Genomic DNA, 14,468 nt, shown 5'->3' on the forward strand with positions numbered 1-14,468 from the left:
AGTCAGGCCCAAGAAAGCTCTGACCTGAGTCTGGGTAGTTGGAGGAGTCCAGTCCTTTATGGTCTGGATCTTGCTCTCCAGTGGTTGAACCTGACCCCCACCAACTAGGTGGCCCAGGTATACAACCTTGCTCTGCCCTATCTGGCACTTAGTGGCCTTGATAGTGAGGCCTGCCTTCTACAGGGCCTCTAAAACATTCCTCAGGTGGACCAGGTGATCCTCCCAGGTGGAGCTAAAGACAGCAATACCATCAAGATAAGCTGCACAGTAATCATCCAACCCAGTAAGGACTTGATTCACCAACCTTTGGAAAGTGGCAGGTGCATTCTTCAAACCAAAGGGCATTACCACAAATTGATAATGTCCTCCTGGGGTTGAGAAAGCAGTTTTGGCCTTTGCATTCTCAGCTAGTCTGATTTGCCAGTAGCCTGATGTCAGGTCAAATGTGCTCAAAAACTTAGCAGCTGCCAGTCTGTCAATGAGCTCATATGCCCTAGGTATTGGGTGGGCATCTGTCCTAGTGACAGCATTGAGACCTCTGTAATCCACGCAAAACCTAATCTCTCTCTTACCATCTTGGGTGTGAGGTTTTAGCACAAGGACCACAGGACTAGCCCAAGGGCTCTCTGAAGGTTCAATGACTCCCAGCTCCAACATCTTTTGTACCTCAACTTTTATGCAGTCCCTGACATGGTCAGGTTGCCTGTAGATTTTACTCTTCACAGGCAGACTGTCACCAGTGTCCACCTCATGGGTGCACCAGTTTGTCTGACTTGGGGTCAGAGAGAACATATGTCTGTAGGATTGCAGAACCTGTCTGCACTCCTGTTGCTGATGGACCATGAGGCTGTCAGAAAAGACCACACCATCAACTGAGCCATCATCAGGGTTCTGAGTCAACAGGTCTGGGAGAGGGTCACTCTCTTCCTCCTGCCCCTCATCTGTAGCCATGAGTAAGCCCATGTCTGCCCTGTCAACATATGCCTTCAATCTGTTGACATGAAGCACCCTGTGGGGGCTTCTGGGAGTCCCAAGGTCCACCAAGTAGGTGACTTCCCCCTTTTTCTCAACAATAGTGTGGGGTCCAGACCATTTGTCTTGGAGTGCTGCTGGGGCCACTGGCTCCAACACCCACACTTTCTGCCCTGGCTGGTAAAGAGTCAGCACAGCCTTTTGGTCATGCCAAGCTTTTTGGAGTTCTTGGCTTGCCTCAAGGTTTTTAGAAGCCTTCTTCATATACTCTGCCATCCTGGAGCGGAGACCAAGTACATACTCCACTATATCAAGTTTGGGTAGTCTGAGAGGTCTCTCCCATCCTTCACTTACTAAACATAGGGGTCCTCTTACAGGATGCCCAAACAAAAGCTCAAAAGGGCTGTAGCCAACCCCCTTTTGTGGGATCTCTCTGTAAGCAAACAGAAGGCAGGGTAAAAGGATGTCCCATCTTCGCCTAAGCTTGTCTGGTAAACCTTTTATCATTCCCTTTAGGGTCTTATTGAATCTCTCAACAAGCCCATTGCACTGTGGGTGATAGGGTGTGGCGAACTTGTAGTTCACACCACACTCCTTCCACATTGCAGTCAAGTATCCTGACATGAAGTTGGCACCTCTGTCAGAAATGACCTCCTTTGGAAAGCCCACTCTGGAGAATACTCCAAGCAGGGCCCTTGCCACAACAGGAGCTGTTGTGGTCCTCAGGGGAATAGCTTCTGGATACCTGGTGACATGGTCCACTATCACCAGTATAAATCTGTGCCCAGATGCTGTTTGTGGGTCCATTGGTCCTACAATATCTATGCCCACTCTTTCAAAGGGAACCCCCACCACAGGTAGTGGTATGAGGGGGGCCTTTGTGGTGCCACCTGATTTGCCACTGGCTTGGCAGGTGACACAGGAGCGACAAAACCCCTTGGTATCTTCTGACATATGGGGCCAGTGAAAGTGAGGGACAAGCCTGTCCCAAGTCTTGTTCTGGCCTAAGTGTCCTGCAAGGGGAATATCATGGGCCAAGGTAAGAAGGAAGCCTCTGAACTTCAGTGGTATGACCAACCTCCTGGATGCACCAGGCTTGGGGTCTCTAGCCTCTGAGTACAGTAGCCCTTCATCCCAATACACTCTATGGGTACCTTGAGCATTCCCTGCAGCCTCAGCAGCAGCCTGCTCTCTGAGGGGTTCAAGAGAGGGGCAGTCTAATTGAGCCTGCCTCAGATCTGCCCTTGAAGGTCCCCCTGTCCCAAGAAACTCAACCGGATCAGGTTCAAGTTCTTCTAGGACAGTTCCTTCAGGGCTCTCAGAATCATCCTCCTGGGAGGGCTGATCCACCACCTGAGGCAGGGGGGAAGGCACAGCCTTAACCCTACTGCTCTTTCTCTTGGGTTGTGACTGGTCCATAGTTTCAGGATCCAGCACTTTTTGGCCTGTGACCTGGTCACATCAAGGACATGTGCATCTATCCCCAGCATTTCTGCATGGGTCCTATACTCCACTTCAGACCAAACTGAAGTTTCAAGATCATTGCCCAGCAAACACTCTACAGGAAGGTCTGAACTAACAACAACTTTCTTGAGGCCAGTTACCCCTCCCCAGGAGAAGTTAACAATAGCCACACTATGGGAGGTAGTGGCATTGCTAGCGTTGGTCACTAGGTAATTCTCACCTAGTATGATCTGTCCAGGGTCCACAAAGGCAGGTGTCACCATTGTGACACTAGCCCCAGTGTCCCTGTAGGCCTGAGCCATTCTTTGGTTGATAAAAGGAGTCTGTCTGTACTTGCCCAGGTTACTGGGGCCTACAGTAGAGGACAAAGCTAAGTCCCCATCACAGATTAGAACAGCCTGAGTAGGTATTCTGACTAGGCCAGAATCCTCCTCAGTTCCCAGGGTTAACCCTACTACACCCTTTTGCTGGGAACTACCACTTACAGCTGGACTAGGGGGTACAGTTGCCTTAGGGGCAATGGTGGCTGGGGGCTTATCCTTTTTGGTGCACTCACTAAACCAATGTGAGTTGGACTTACAATAGTTGCACCATGGTTTCTTTTGGCCATCTTTCTTTTTATCCTTTTTGGGACCACCCTCCCCCTGAGCCTTTTGGGGGCCTGGTGAAGACTTCTGGTCTTTTTGTTTCTGATCATTACCCTTCTGGTCTGCCTTTTTCTGATCACCGCCCTGGTTCTGGTTTTTCTGCTTAACTCTAGTCCTGATCCATCTATCTGCCTTCTTTCCCAATTCTTGGGGAGAAGTCAGATCAGAATCAATCAGGTGTTGATGCAGTAGCTGGTTTTGACAGTTGTTAAGGATTTGCTCTCTCATGATCAAATTATACAATCCTGTATAGTCCTTAACCTTACTTCCCACTAGCCAGCCTTCCAGAGCCTTAGTGGCACAATCTACAAAGTCAGTCCAGTCCTGAGTCTGTGTCTTCTGGGTATCCCTGAACAACAACCTGTATTGTTCAGTGGTTAGGCCAAACCCATCAATTAGAGCACTCTTCAGGACAGTGTAATTGTCTGCATCCTCATCACTAACTGTGAGGAGCTTGTCTCTACCTTTCTCAGAGAAGGAGAGCCACAAGATAGCTGCCCACTGACTTTGGGGTACCTGCTGTACTTTGCAAGCTCTCTCCAAAGCAGTTATCCATTTGTGGATGTCATCCCCACACTTGTAGGGAGGGACACTCTTGCTCAGGTTTCTATTATCATAGTGCCTGTCTCTATCCTTAGGGATATTGCTGCCACCAGTGGGTTCTGACCCACTTAACTTTTGCTCTCTAGCCAGAGCAAGCTTCTCCTTGGCAAGGGCAAGTTCTTCCCTCTGAATCCTCAGATTAGCTTCCCTCATTCTGGCTTCATGCTCCTTTCTCTCAGGGGAAGTCATTCCCCTGTGAGAGGAAGCATTAGAGATGCTAGAGACATGGGAGTGGATGGATTCCCTTGAAGGGGATCTGTCCCTCCTGCTTCTCTGTGTAAGCCCTCTTGGGGGTCTGTATGGGGGACCCCATGCAAACTCCCATGTAAGCTTAGGTTAGCCTGGCTAAGTCTTCCTACTTGGCCCTGGCTGTCTACCTCTTCATCTGAAGTCCCATCTGACTCATCTGTGGTGGGTAGACCCTCCTTTGTACCTAGGGTACTGGCCTGTGAGGCCCTAAGAGTATCATACTCCTCTAGGAGTTGTACTAGCTGAAGGAGGGTAGGGTTTGCACCCTGTTTTAACTTTCTGGAGGTACACAATTGTCTCATCTCCTGAAAAGTTAGGGTATCATATCTAGAGGGGGTCTTCTTCAGACCTGCCCCTCCTGAGAGAGCATCTCCTTGATCTCCTCCCAGAGACATGATCTAGTAAGGGTGTGGTGTGTGCACCTACCTACACTAGTTGTTTGTACTAAACCTCTCTAGTAGTTGTAGTCAGGGTGTGTTACTCCCTTCAACCTACAACCACTAAGTCCAGTAGGACTTAAGTATTATAATCTATGTTATATGTACCTAAACAATATCTGTGTGATCTTTCAATTTAGTATCTCAAGATTACAATGGTATTACAACAGCAAGCTCAGCTCCCAACCGCTGCTCACCAATGTGAGAAGTTTGCCTGATGTATGATGTCACTAGTTCTAGTGTACACCCTATATCAGTCCAAACAACCCTTATGGTGATTGGTTGTAAAGTCAACCTTATAGACCAGCTATCCTAGTGGTAGCATGGACAAGAGCAGTCTTAGGCTAAACTCTGAATGGCATGTGAAGCCAGCTGTGATACCATATATAATCCCTTGAATACCAAATGAAAGGACACCACAACAGATATATATATAAAAAAAGTGTATTTAATCTAGTCAAACCCTCAGCACTCTTTATGAGATTAGAGGTAAGTACAACACAGTCTTATTTAAGCATACATTAAGTCACACAGGTAAGTAATACAGTTAAGCCCTAGGGGCCACGCAAACCATATACTAAAGAATTGGTATAAGGACCACTGTCACGGAAATAGGATAGGCCTAGGCCTAGGGAATCGCTGGGGCTACACTACACTAGCAACAGTTAGGAAGTGGGAGGCCCACGGGATTCAGGTGCAGAGTGGAAACACTCACGCGTAATGCGTAAAAGTCGATAGAATTACTAGCAGTTAGAAAATAACAGTTTAAGGACACTTCTGAAGCAGCTAAAGAGTCGAGACTCGGAAACTAGACCCTAGGATAGTCACTACCCATGTGAGCACCGAAGTACCCAAGTTACCTAGCCCACAGCCTGCGGGTGCATAGGTGTGAACTTGCGTCGGGTTTCGTTGTGGACTTCTATGGATGCCTGAAGGAAAGTTGCTGACAGGCGGTCAGTGAAGATGGTCCGGTGGATCCCAAGGCCGGAATCAAGAAGGAAGGATACCTGCAAGCAGAAGGGACAGAGTCAGGGTCACTAGCCAGTGACCACGTGGGACCAGTAAGGAACCAGGCGATGTTGGGAGATTGCAGGTGAAGAGGTGAAGCTTGTCGCAGCAGTATGGCCTCAGCTTTTTCAGGGCTCAAACCACAGCAAAGGCCTCCCTCTCAATAGCTGACCAACGTTTCTCTCTAGGGGTCAGCCTTCTACTTATAAAAGCAATGGGCTGGTCTTGACCATCTATATTAAGTTGTGAAAGAACAGCTCCCACACCTAACTCAGAAGCATCTGTCTGGACAATGAACTCTTTGGAGTAGTCTGGACTTTTCAGAATAGGTGCACTGCACATGGCCTGCTTCAGGTCATCAAATGCATTTTGACAGCTTACTGTCCACTGAACTTTCTTTGGCATTTTCTTGGAGGTCAAGTCATTAAGTGGTGTCACTATGGACCCATAGTTCTTAACAAACTTTCTGTAGTACCCAGTCAGGCCCAAGAAAGCTCTGACCTGAGTCTGGGTAGTTGGAGGAGTCCAGTCCTTTATGGTCTGGATCTTGCTCTCCAGTGGTTGAACCTGACCCCCACCAACTAGGTGGCCCAGGTATACAACCTTGCTCTGCCCTATCTGGCACTTAGTGGCCTTGATAGTGAGGCCTGCCTTCTACAGGGCCTCTAAAACATTCCTCAGGTGGACCAGGTGATCCTCCCAGGTGGAGCTAAAGACAGCAATATCATCAAGATAAGCTGCACAGTAATCATCCAACCCAGTAAGGACTTGATTCACCAACCTTTGGAAAGTGGCAGGTGCATTCTTCAAACCAAAGGGCATTACCACAAATTGATAATGTCCTCCTGGGGTTGAGAAAGCAGTTTTAGCCTTTGCATTCTCAGCTAGTCTGATTTGCCAGTAGCCTGATGTCAGGTCAAATGTGCTCAAAAACTTAGCAGCTGCCAGTCTGTCAATGAGCTCATCTGCCCTAGGTATTGGGTGGGCATCTGTCCTAGTGACAGCATTAAGACCTCTGTAATCCACGCAAAACCTCATCTCTCTCTTACCATCTTGGGTGTGAGGTTTTGGCAAAGGACCACAGGACTAGCCCAAGGTCTCCCTGAAGGTTCAATGACTCCCAGCTCCAACATCTTTTGTACCTCAACTTTTATGCAGTCCCTGACATGGTCAGGTTGCCTGTAGATTTTACTCTTCACAGGCAGACTGTCAACAGTGTCCACCTCATGGGTGCACCAGTTTGTCTGACTTGGGGTCAGAGAGAACATATGTCTGTAGGATTGCAGAACCTGTCTGCAGTCCTGTTGCTGATGGACCGTGAGGCTGTCAGAAAAGACCACACCATCAACTGAGCCATCATCAGGGTTCTGAGTCAACAGGTCTGGGAGAGGGTCACTCTCTTCCTCCTGCCCCTCATCTGTAGCCATGAGTAAGCCCATGTCTGCCCTGTCAACATATGCCTTCAATCTGTTGACATGAAGCACCCTGTGGGGGCTTCTGGGAGCCCCAAGGTCCACCAAGTAGGTGACTTCTCCCTTTTTCTCACCAATAGTGTGGGGTCCAGACCATTTGTCTTGGAGTGCTGCTGGGGCCACTGGCTCCAACACCCACACTTTCTGCCCTGGCTGGTAAAGAGTCAGCACAGCCTTTTGGTCATGCCAAGCTTTTTGGAGTTCTTGGCTTGCCTCAAGGTTTTTAGAAGCCTTCTTCATATACTCTGCCATCCTGGAGCGGAGACCAAGTACATACTCCACTATACCAAGTTTGGGTAGTCTGAGAGGTCTCTCCCATCCTTCACTTACTAAACATAGGGGTCCTCTTACAGGATGCCCAAACAAAAGCTCAAAAGGGCTGTAGCCAACCCCCTTTTGTGGTACCTCTCTGTAAGCAAACAGAAGGCAGGGTAAAAGGATGTCCCTTCTTCGCCTAAGCTTGTCTGGTAAACCTTTTATCATTCCCTTTAGGGTCTTATTGAATCTCTCAACAAGCCCATTGCACTGTGGGTGATAGGGTGTGGTGAACTTGTAGTTCACACCACACTCCTTCCACATTGCAGTCAAGTATCCTGACATGAAGTTGGCACCTCTGTCAGAAATGACCTCCTTTGGAAAGCCCACTCTGGAGAATACTCCAAGCAGGGCCCTTGCCACAACAGGAGCTGTTGTGGTCCTCAGGGGAATAGCTTCTGGATACCTGGTGGCATGGTCCACTATCACCAGTATAAATCTGTGCCCAAATGCTGTTTGTGGGTCCATTGGTCCCACAATATCTATGCCCACTCTTTCAAAGGGAACCCCCACCACAGGTAGTGGTATGAGGGGGGCCTTTGTGGTGCCACCTGATTTGCCACTGGATTGGCAGGTGACACAGGAGCGACAAAATTCCTTGGTATCTTCTGACATATGGGGCCAGTGAAAGTGAGGGACAAGCCTGTCCCAAGTCTTGTTCTGGCCTAAGTGTCCTGCAAGGGGAATATCATGGGCCAAGGTAAGAAGGAAGCCTCTGAACTTCAGTGGTATGACCAACCTCCTGGATGCACCAGGCTTGGGGTCTCTAGCCTCTGAGTACAGTAGCCCTTCATCCCAACACACTCTATGGGTACCTTGAGCATTCCCTGCAGCCTCAGCAGCAGCCTGCTGTCTGAGGGGTTCAAGAGAGGGGCAGTCTAATTGAACCTGCCTCAGATCTGCCCTTGAAGGTCCCCCTGTCCCAAGAAACTCAACCTGATCAGGTTCAAGTTCTTCTAGGACAGTTCCTTCAGGGCTCTCAGAATCATCCTCCTGGGAGGGCTGATCCACCACCTGAGGCAGGGGGGAAGGCACAGCCTTAACCCTACTGCTCTTTCTCTTGGGTTGTGACTGGTCCATGGTTTCAGGATCCAGCACTTTTTGGCCTGTGACCTGGTCACATCAAGGACATGTGCATCTATCCCCAGCATTTCTGCATGGGTCCTATACTCCACTTTAGACCAAACTGAAGTTTCAAGATCATTGCCCAGTAAACACTCTACAGGAAGGTCTGAACTAACAACAACTTTTCTGAGGCCAGTTACCCCTCCCCAGGAGAAGTTAACAATAGCCACACTATGGGAGGTAGTGGCATTGCTAGCGTTGGTCACTAGGTAATTCTCACCTATGATCTGTCCAGGGTCCACAAAGGCAGGTGTCACCATTGTGACACTAGCCCCAGTGTCCCTGTAGGCCTGAGCCATTCTTTGGTTGATAAAAGGAGTCTGTCTGTACTTGCCCAGGTTACTGGGGCCTACAGTAGAGGACAAAGCTAAGTCCCCATCACAGATCAGAACAGCCTGAGTAGGTATTCTGACTAGGCCAGAATCCTCCTCAGTTCCCAGGGTTAACCCTACTACACCCTTTTGCTGGGAACTACCACTTACAGCTGGACTAGGGGGTACAGTTGCCTTAGGGGCAATGGTGGCTGGGGGCTTATCCTTTTTGGTGCACTAACTAAACCAATGTGAGTTGGACTTACAATAGTTGCACCATGGTTTCTTTTGGCCATCTTTCTTTTTATCCTTTTTGTGACCACCCTCCCCCTGAGCCTTTTGGGGGCCTGGTGAAGACTTCTGGTCTTTTTGTTTCTGATCATTACCCTTCTGGTCTGCCTTTTTCTGATCACCGCCCTGGTTCTGGTTTTTCTGCTTAACTCTAGTCCTGACCCATCTATCTGCCTTCTTTCCCAATTCTTGGGGAGAAGTCAGATCAGAATCAATCAGGTGTTGATGCAGTAGCTGGTTTTGACAGTTGTTAAGGATTTGCTCTCTCATGATCAAATTATACAATCCTGTATAGTCCTTAACCTTACTTCCCACTAGCTAGCCTTCCAGAGCCTTTGTGGCACAATCTACAAAGTCAGTCCAGTCCTGAGTCTGGGTCTTCTGGGTATCCCTGAACAACAACCTGTATTGTTCAGTGGTTAGGCCAAACCCATCAATTAGAGCACTCTTCAGGACAGTGTAATTGTCTGCATCCTCATCACTAACTGTGAGGAGCTTGTCTCTACCTTTCTGAGAGAAGGAGAGCCACAAGATAGCTGCCCACTGACTTTGGGGTACCTGCTGTACTTTGCAAGCTCTCTCCAAAGCAGTTATCCATTTGTGGATGTCATCCCCACACTTGTAGGGAGGGACAATCTTGCTCAGGTTTCTATTATCATAGTGCCTGTCTCTATCCTTAGGGATATTGCTGCCACCAGTGGGTTCTGACCCACTTAACTTTTGCTCTCTAGCCAGAGCAAGCTTCTCCTTGGCAAGGGCAAGTTCTTCCCTCTGAATCCTCAGATTAGCTTCCCTCATTCTGGCATCATGCTCCTTTCTCTCAGGGGAAGTCATTCCCCTGTGAGAGGAAGCATTAGAGATGCTAGAGACATGGGAGTGGATGGATTCCCTTGAAGGGGATCTGTCCCTCCTGCTTCTCTGTGTAAGCCCTCTTGGGGGTCTGTATGGGGGACCCCATGCAAACTCCCATGTAAGCTTAGGTTAGCCTGGCTAAGTCTTCCTACTTGGCCCTGGCTGTCTACCTCTTCATCTGAAGTCCCATCTGACTCATCTGTGGTGGGTAGACCCTCCTTTGTACCTAGGGTACTGGCCTGTGAGGCCCTAAGAGTATCATACTCCTCTAGGAGTTGTACTAGCTGAAGGAGGGTAGGGTTTGCACCCTGTTTTAACTTTCTGGAGGTACACAATTGTCTCATCTCCTGAAAAGTTAGGGTATCATATCTAGAGGGGGTCTTCTTCAGACCTGCCCCTCCTGAGAGAGCATCTCCTTGATCTCCTCCCAGAGACATGATCTAGTGAGGGTGTGGTGTGTGCACCTACCTACACTAGTTGTTTCTACTAAACCTCTCTAGTAGTTGTAGTCAGGGTGTGTTACTCCCTTCAACCTACAACCACTAAGTCCAGTAGGACTTAAGTATTATAATCTATGTTATATGTACCTAAACAATATCTCTGTGATCTTTCAATTTAGTATCTCAAGATTACAATGGTATTACAACAGCAAGCTCAGATCCCAACCGCTGCTCACCAATGTGAGAAGTTGGCCTGATGTATGATGTCACTAGTTCTAGTGTACTCCCTATATCAGTCCAAACAACCCTTATGGTGATTGGTTGTAAAGTCAACCTTATAGACCAGCTATCCTAGTGGTAGCATGGACAAGAGCAGTCTTAGGCTAAACTCTGAATGGCATGTGAAGCCAGCTGTGATACCATATATAATCCCTTGAATACCAAATGAAAGGACACCACAACAGATATATATATAAAATAAAGTGTATTTATTCTAGTCAAACCCTCAGCACTCTTTATGAGATTAGAGGTAAGTATAACACAGTCTTATTTAAGCATACATTAAGTCACACAGGTAAGTAATACAGTTAGGCCCTAGGGGCCACGCAAACCATATACTAAAGAAGTGTTATAAGGACCACTGTCACGGAAATAGGATAGGCCTAGGCCTAGGGAATCGCTGGGGCTACACTACACTAGCAACAGTTAGGAAGTGGGAGGCCCACGGGATTCAGGTGCAGAGTGGAAACACTCACGCGTAATGCGTAAAAGTCGATAGAATTACTAGCAGTTAGAAATTAACAGTTTAAGGACACTTCTGAAGCAGCTAGAGAGTCGAGACTCGGAAACTAGACCCTCGGATAGTCACTACCCTTGTGAGCACCGAAGTACCCAAGTTACCTAGCCCACAGCCTGCGGGTGCATAGGTGTGAACTTGCGCCGGGGTTCGTCGTGGACTTCTATGGATGCCTGATGGAAAGTTGCTGACAGGCGGTCAGTGAAGAGTGTCCGGTGGATCCCAAGGCTGGGATCAAGAAGAGAGGATACCTGCAAGCAGAAGGGACAGAGTCAAGGTCACTAGCCAGTGACCACTTGGAACCAGGAAGGAACCAGGCGATGTCGTGAAGATTGCAGGTGAAAGGTGAAGCTTGTCGCTGCAGCCACGGGTACCAGGAGACGTCGAGGATGACCAGGACCAGGAGGGGAGCTGTCCCACGAAGGCTCTTGCTGTCGGCGGCATCGAAGTCGAACTAGGACTCACCAAGCCTTGGCAAGCGGAACCCACGAAGAACGGAGGACTTGCTTCTGGTGCAGACCAGGAAGGTCTGGGGTGCTTCTCTTTTGCAAGGAAGTGGGAGCCATTCTGGAGGAGCCAAACCAGCAGTGAAGATTTCAAGGTGTGTCGTCACAAAGGCCGCTAGCCAACGGGCAAACAACCGGACAGACGCGGCAAGCAGGAAAATGCAGAAGGGCCCACGCAGGACTCGTGGAGTGTGGGGGGCTGATCTTCGGTGCAGATGGTGCTTGATGTTGGGGCTTCTCAATCCCCGGTGCACAACTTCGAGGGTGCCTCAGAAGCTGCGCTGGAAGATACTCGCCACTTTTCCCAGGTAGCCGGTCCCACGTCTCTCGTCGCCTCCACGGATCTCAGCTCGGCTGTGGATGTGGATCAGGGTCGGAGAAGTCTGGAAGTCAAGGCTCTGGTCGGGCTCTGCAGTCGGTCCCTCGTAGAACTTCAGCAAAGCAAAGGGTAGTCTCTTGATGGTGCCTGTTTGCACAGGGTAGCCACTCCTTGGCCACATGGGAGATTCTTCAGTCTTCTTCTTTCGTCGAATGTCGAAGGTCCAGAGTTTCTGTTCAAGTTGCAGATTCAGGATAATCTAATCTCCTGGGGCCCAGCTACCACTCTTATACTAATCTGGGGGGCTGGGTTGCCTGCTAGGTCACGCCTTATGGGTGGGACCTGGGAGGGGGGTGGTTACACCCCCTTTCCTTTGTCCAGTTTCACGCCAGGACTGGGACTGGAGTGCCCCAGCACCGGTTTGAACTGGACTATGCATGGAGCACCTTGTGTGCTCCAGGCAGTGTCTCGTTTCATTCATCCCTCCCTGCCCCAATACACTAAGGCCTGTCTGGGGTGGTGCTCGCACCTCCCAAGGCAGGAAACCTATTGTCCAAGCCTCCCTTGCCGGGATCACTCCCAGCAGCAGGAGGTCAGACTTGTGTCGTGGCAGCAGCATCCATTTTGTGATGCTGGGGCTCTGGTTAACTTTAACCGAGTAAGTAGGTTACAACATGTCTTCTCCCTCTAGAAGGGAGGGATAATATCCTCATTCCCAGAAATGGGATGGGTGTATTATTCCAAAGTGTTAGACACCTTACACGACATGTTTTGATAAAGCCAAACCATAGTTACCATAACCGTTTAAGATTATAAGGCACTTTAAGAGTATATGGTAGGCTATATCATAGAACAGCTATAAGGACATGGTTCCGAAAGCTGCAGACAGGCTCAGCTCATGCTAGAGCACCATCTCACATGTTACCAAGCACTCTGCCTCCAGGATTGTTAAGGCCTGCCATAGGAGTTGTGGTACTTTTAAATTTGGGACCGCGTAGGAGGCAGGGCCCTACCCCTGTCTCTTCCAGTATTAGCAAACCGCGAATGGCCAATGCGGTATGTACAAGTGCTTTATATAACGTTTCATTGATAAATGCACTATGTATACGATATTATACATCACTACGTGGGTTCCATCTTAGAGCGGTGGCCATCTTATGGTTGCCCTCACATAAGGCTGCATATTATGAAGCAAATACGGGCCTTTAGAGCACATGTGCCTTCCTTTGACTTCTCTGTGACCTGGGCAGCTTGGCTCTGCTCCCCCAGGTCAGTCCGGTCTCACGAGCTCCCCGTCCTCTGGCCACCTGTGATTAGCATCAGGGCTTGACACACCATAAAGCCTTTACATTAAACACGAGCCTCCAGCTAATCTCTTTCACACCTGACTGTTCCTGCTTTATGGCTTATTTTCCAAACAGGAGATGTTGATGTTTATTGGGGCCTATCGGTATCTGATGTGGGATCTGAGCCTCGCTGGGTAAATAATTGTGGGCTGGTTGAACAGGAATGTGGGATTGTCATCATGACTCTGCCTGTTTCTTTGAAGCCAAAATATGTGAATGACCACTTGTAAAACAGGGGCGGTGTTGCCCAGAGCGTAATATTCTGTATATAACAGAATACTGGTTTTTGTTCTGGAGACTGCCTCATTCAGTTGCTAAGGCTTCTGTGCGACGTAGTCTCACTCATTTGAGTTTAATAAAGATGTCTTTTTCATATTTCAGCTTCTTCTGCCAAGTTCTTTGTTACATTACCATGAGAGCGTCTTTTATAATACTACAGCAACAGGATAACCCGAAGTCATAGGGTGCTATCCCTGGCACCGCTGGGGTCCTAAAATCCCCGGTACTTCAGTTGGCGCCCGACACCGCGGCATCAATACAAGTGACTATCTGGAGGAGCGATCTTGTCAGAGGACAGAAATCTACTGGGGAGAACAGGACAGAAATCCACTAAGCAGGTATTCTGGGGGATTCTTTGTCTCTGCAGCCCAGTATATCTCTGATCTTTCTGACTTTGACTCTCCAAAAGATGTCACTCCCGATTAGAACCCTTTTTGGCGTGAGTATTATAAAAGACGTTTTGTTATGAAGAAACTTGACAGTTAGAATTTGGATAACCTTTTGATTAGTAAAAGTAAGAGTTAAGTATAAATGGGTCGCTCCCACTCATTTGGTTCTTTGGGTCTTTGATGTGGTTATCGCAATTACCAAAACCGAGGGGTTGGTTTCTTGGTTTTTAATTTGGTCATTGCAATTACCATAGCCAAGGGTCTCGTATATTTGCGAGTGTATTGATAGAGATAACCCCTTGAAGTTTGAAGTTAGATTAGTGAGCTATAAGATGCCTGATCTTAGCAAGTTTGAAATGTGGAAATTTGTGTTGGCCAACTTTTGGTTTGTATAGGTTTGGATATGCGAATTGCAATTTGTGTAGGCAGGTAATGAGGAGATATTTCTCCATTTGGTTTAGTTGAACGGTGCACGTACGAAAAGTACCTTAAGCACCATTTTGATTATAATACTTGCGTTTTCCGCAGTATTTTTGACATGCCTGTTTGTAAGCTCACATGGAAAGATGTGTTGCTTTTTTGGAAGGTACCATAGTTAAAATCGGTTAGATTTGAAAACATATTTCTTCCTTGGTGATTTTGTATCC

Source organism: Triturus cristatus, chromosome 1_1, assembly GCF_964204655.1.
Source record: "Triturus cristatus chromosome 1_1, aTriCri1.1, whole genome shotgun sequence".
In the NCBI taxonomy this organism is placed as follows: Eukaryota; Metazoa; Chordata; class Amphibia; order Caudata; family Salamandridae; genus Triturus; species Triturus cristatus.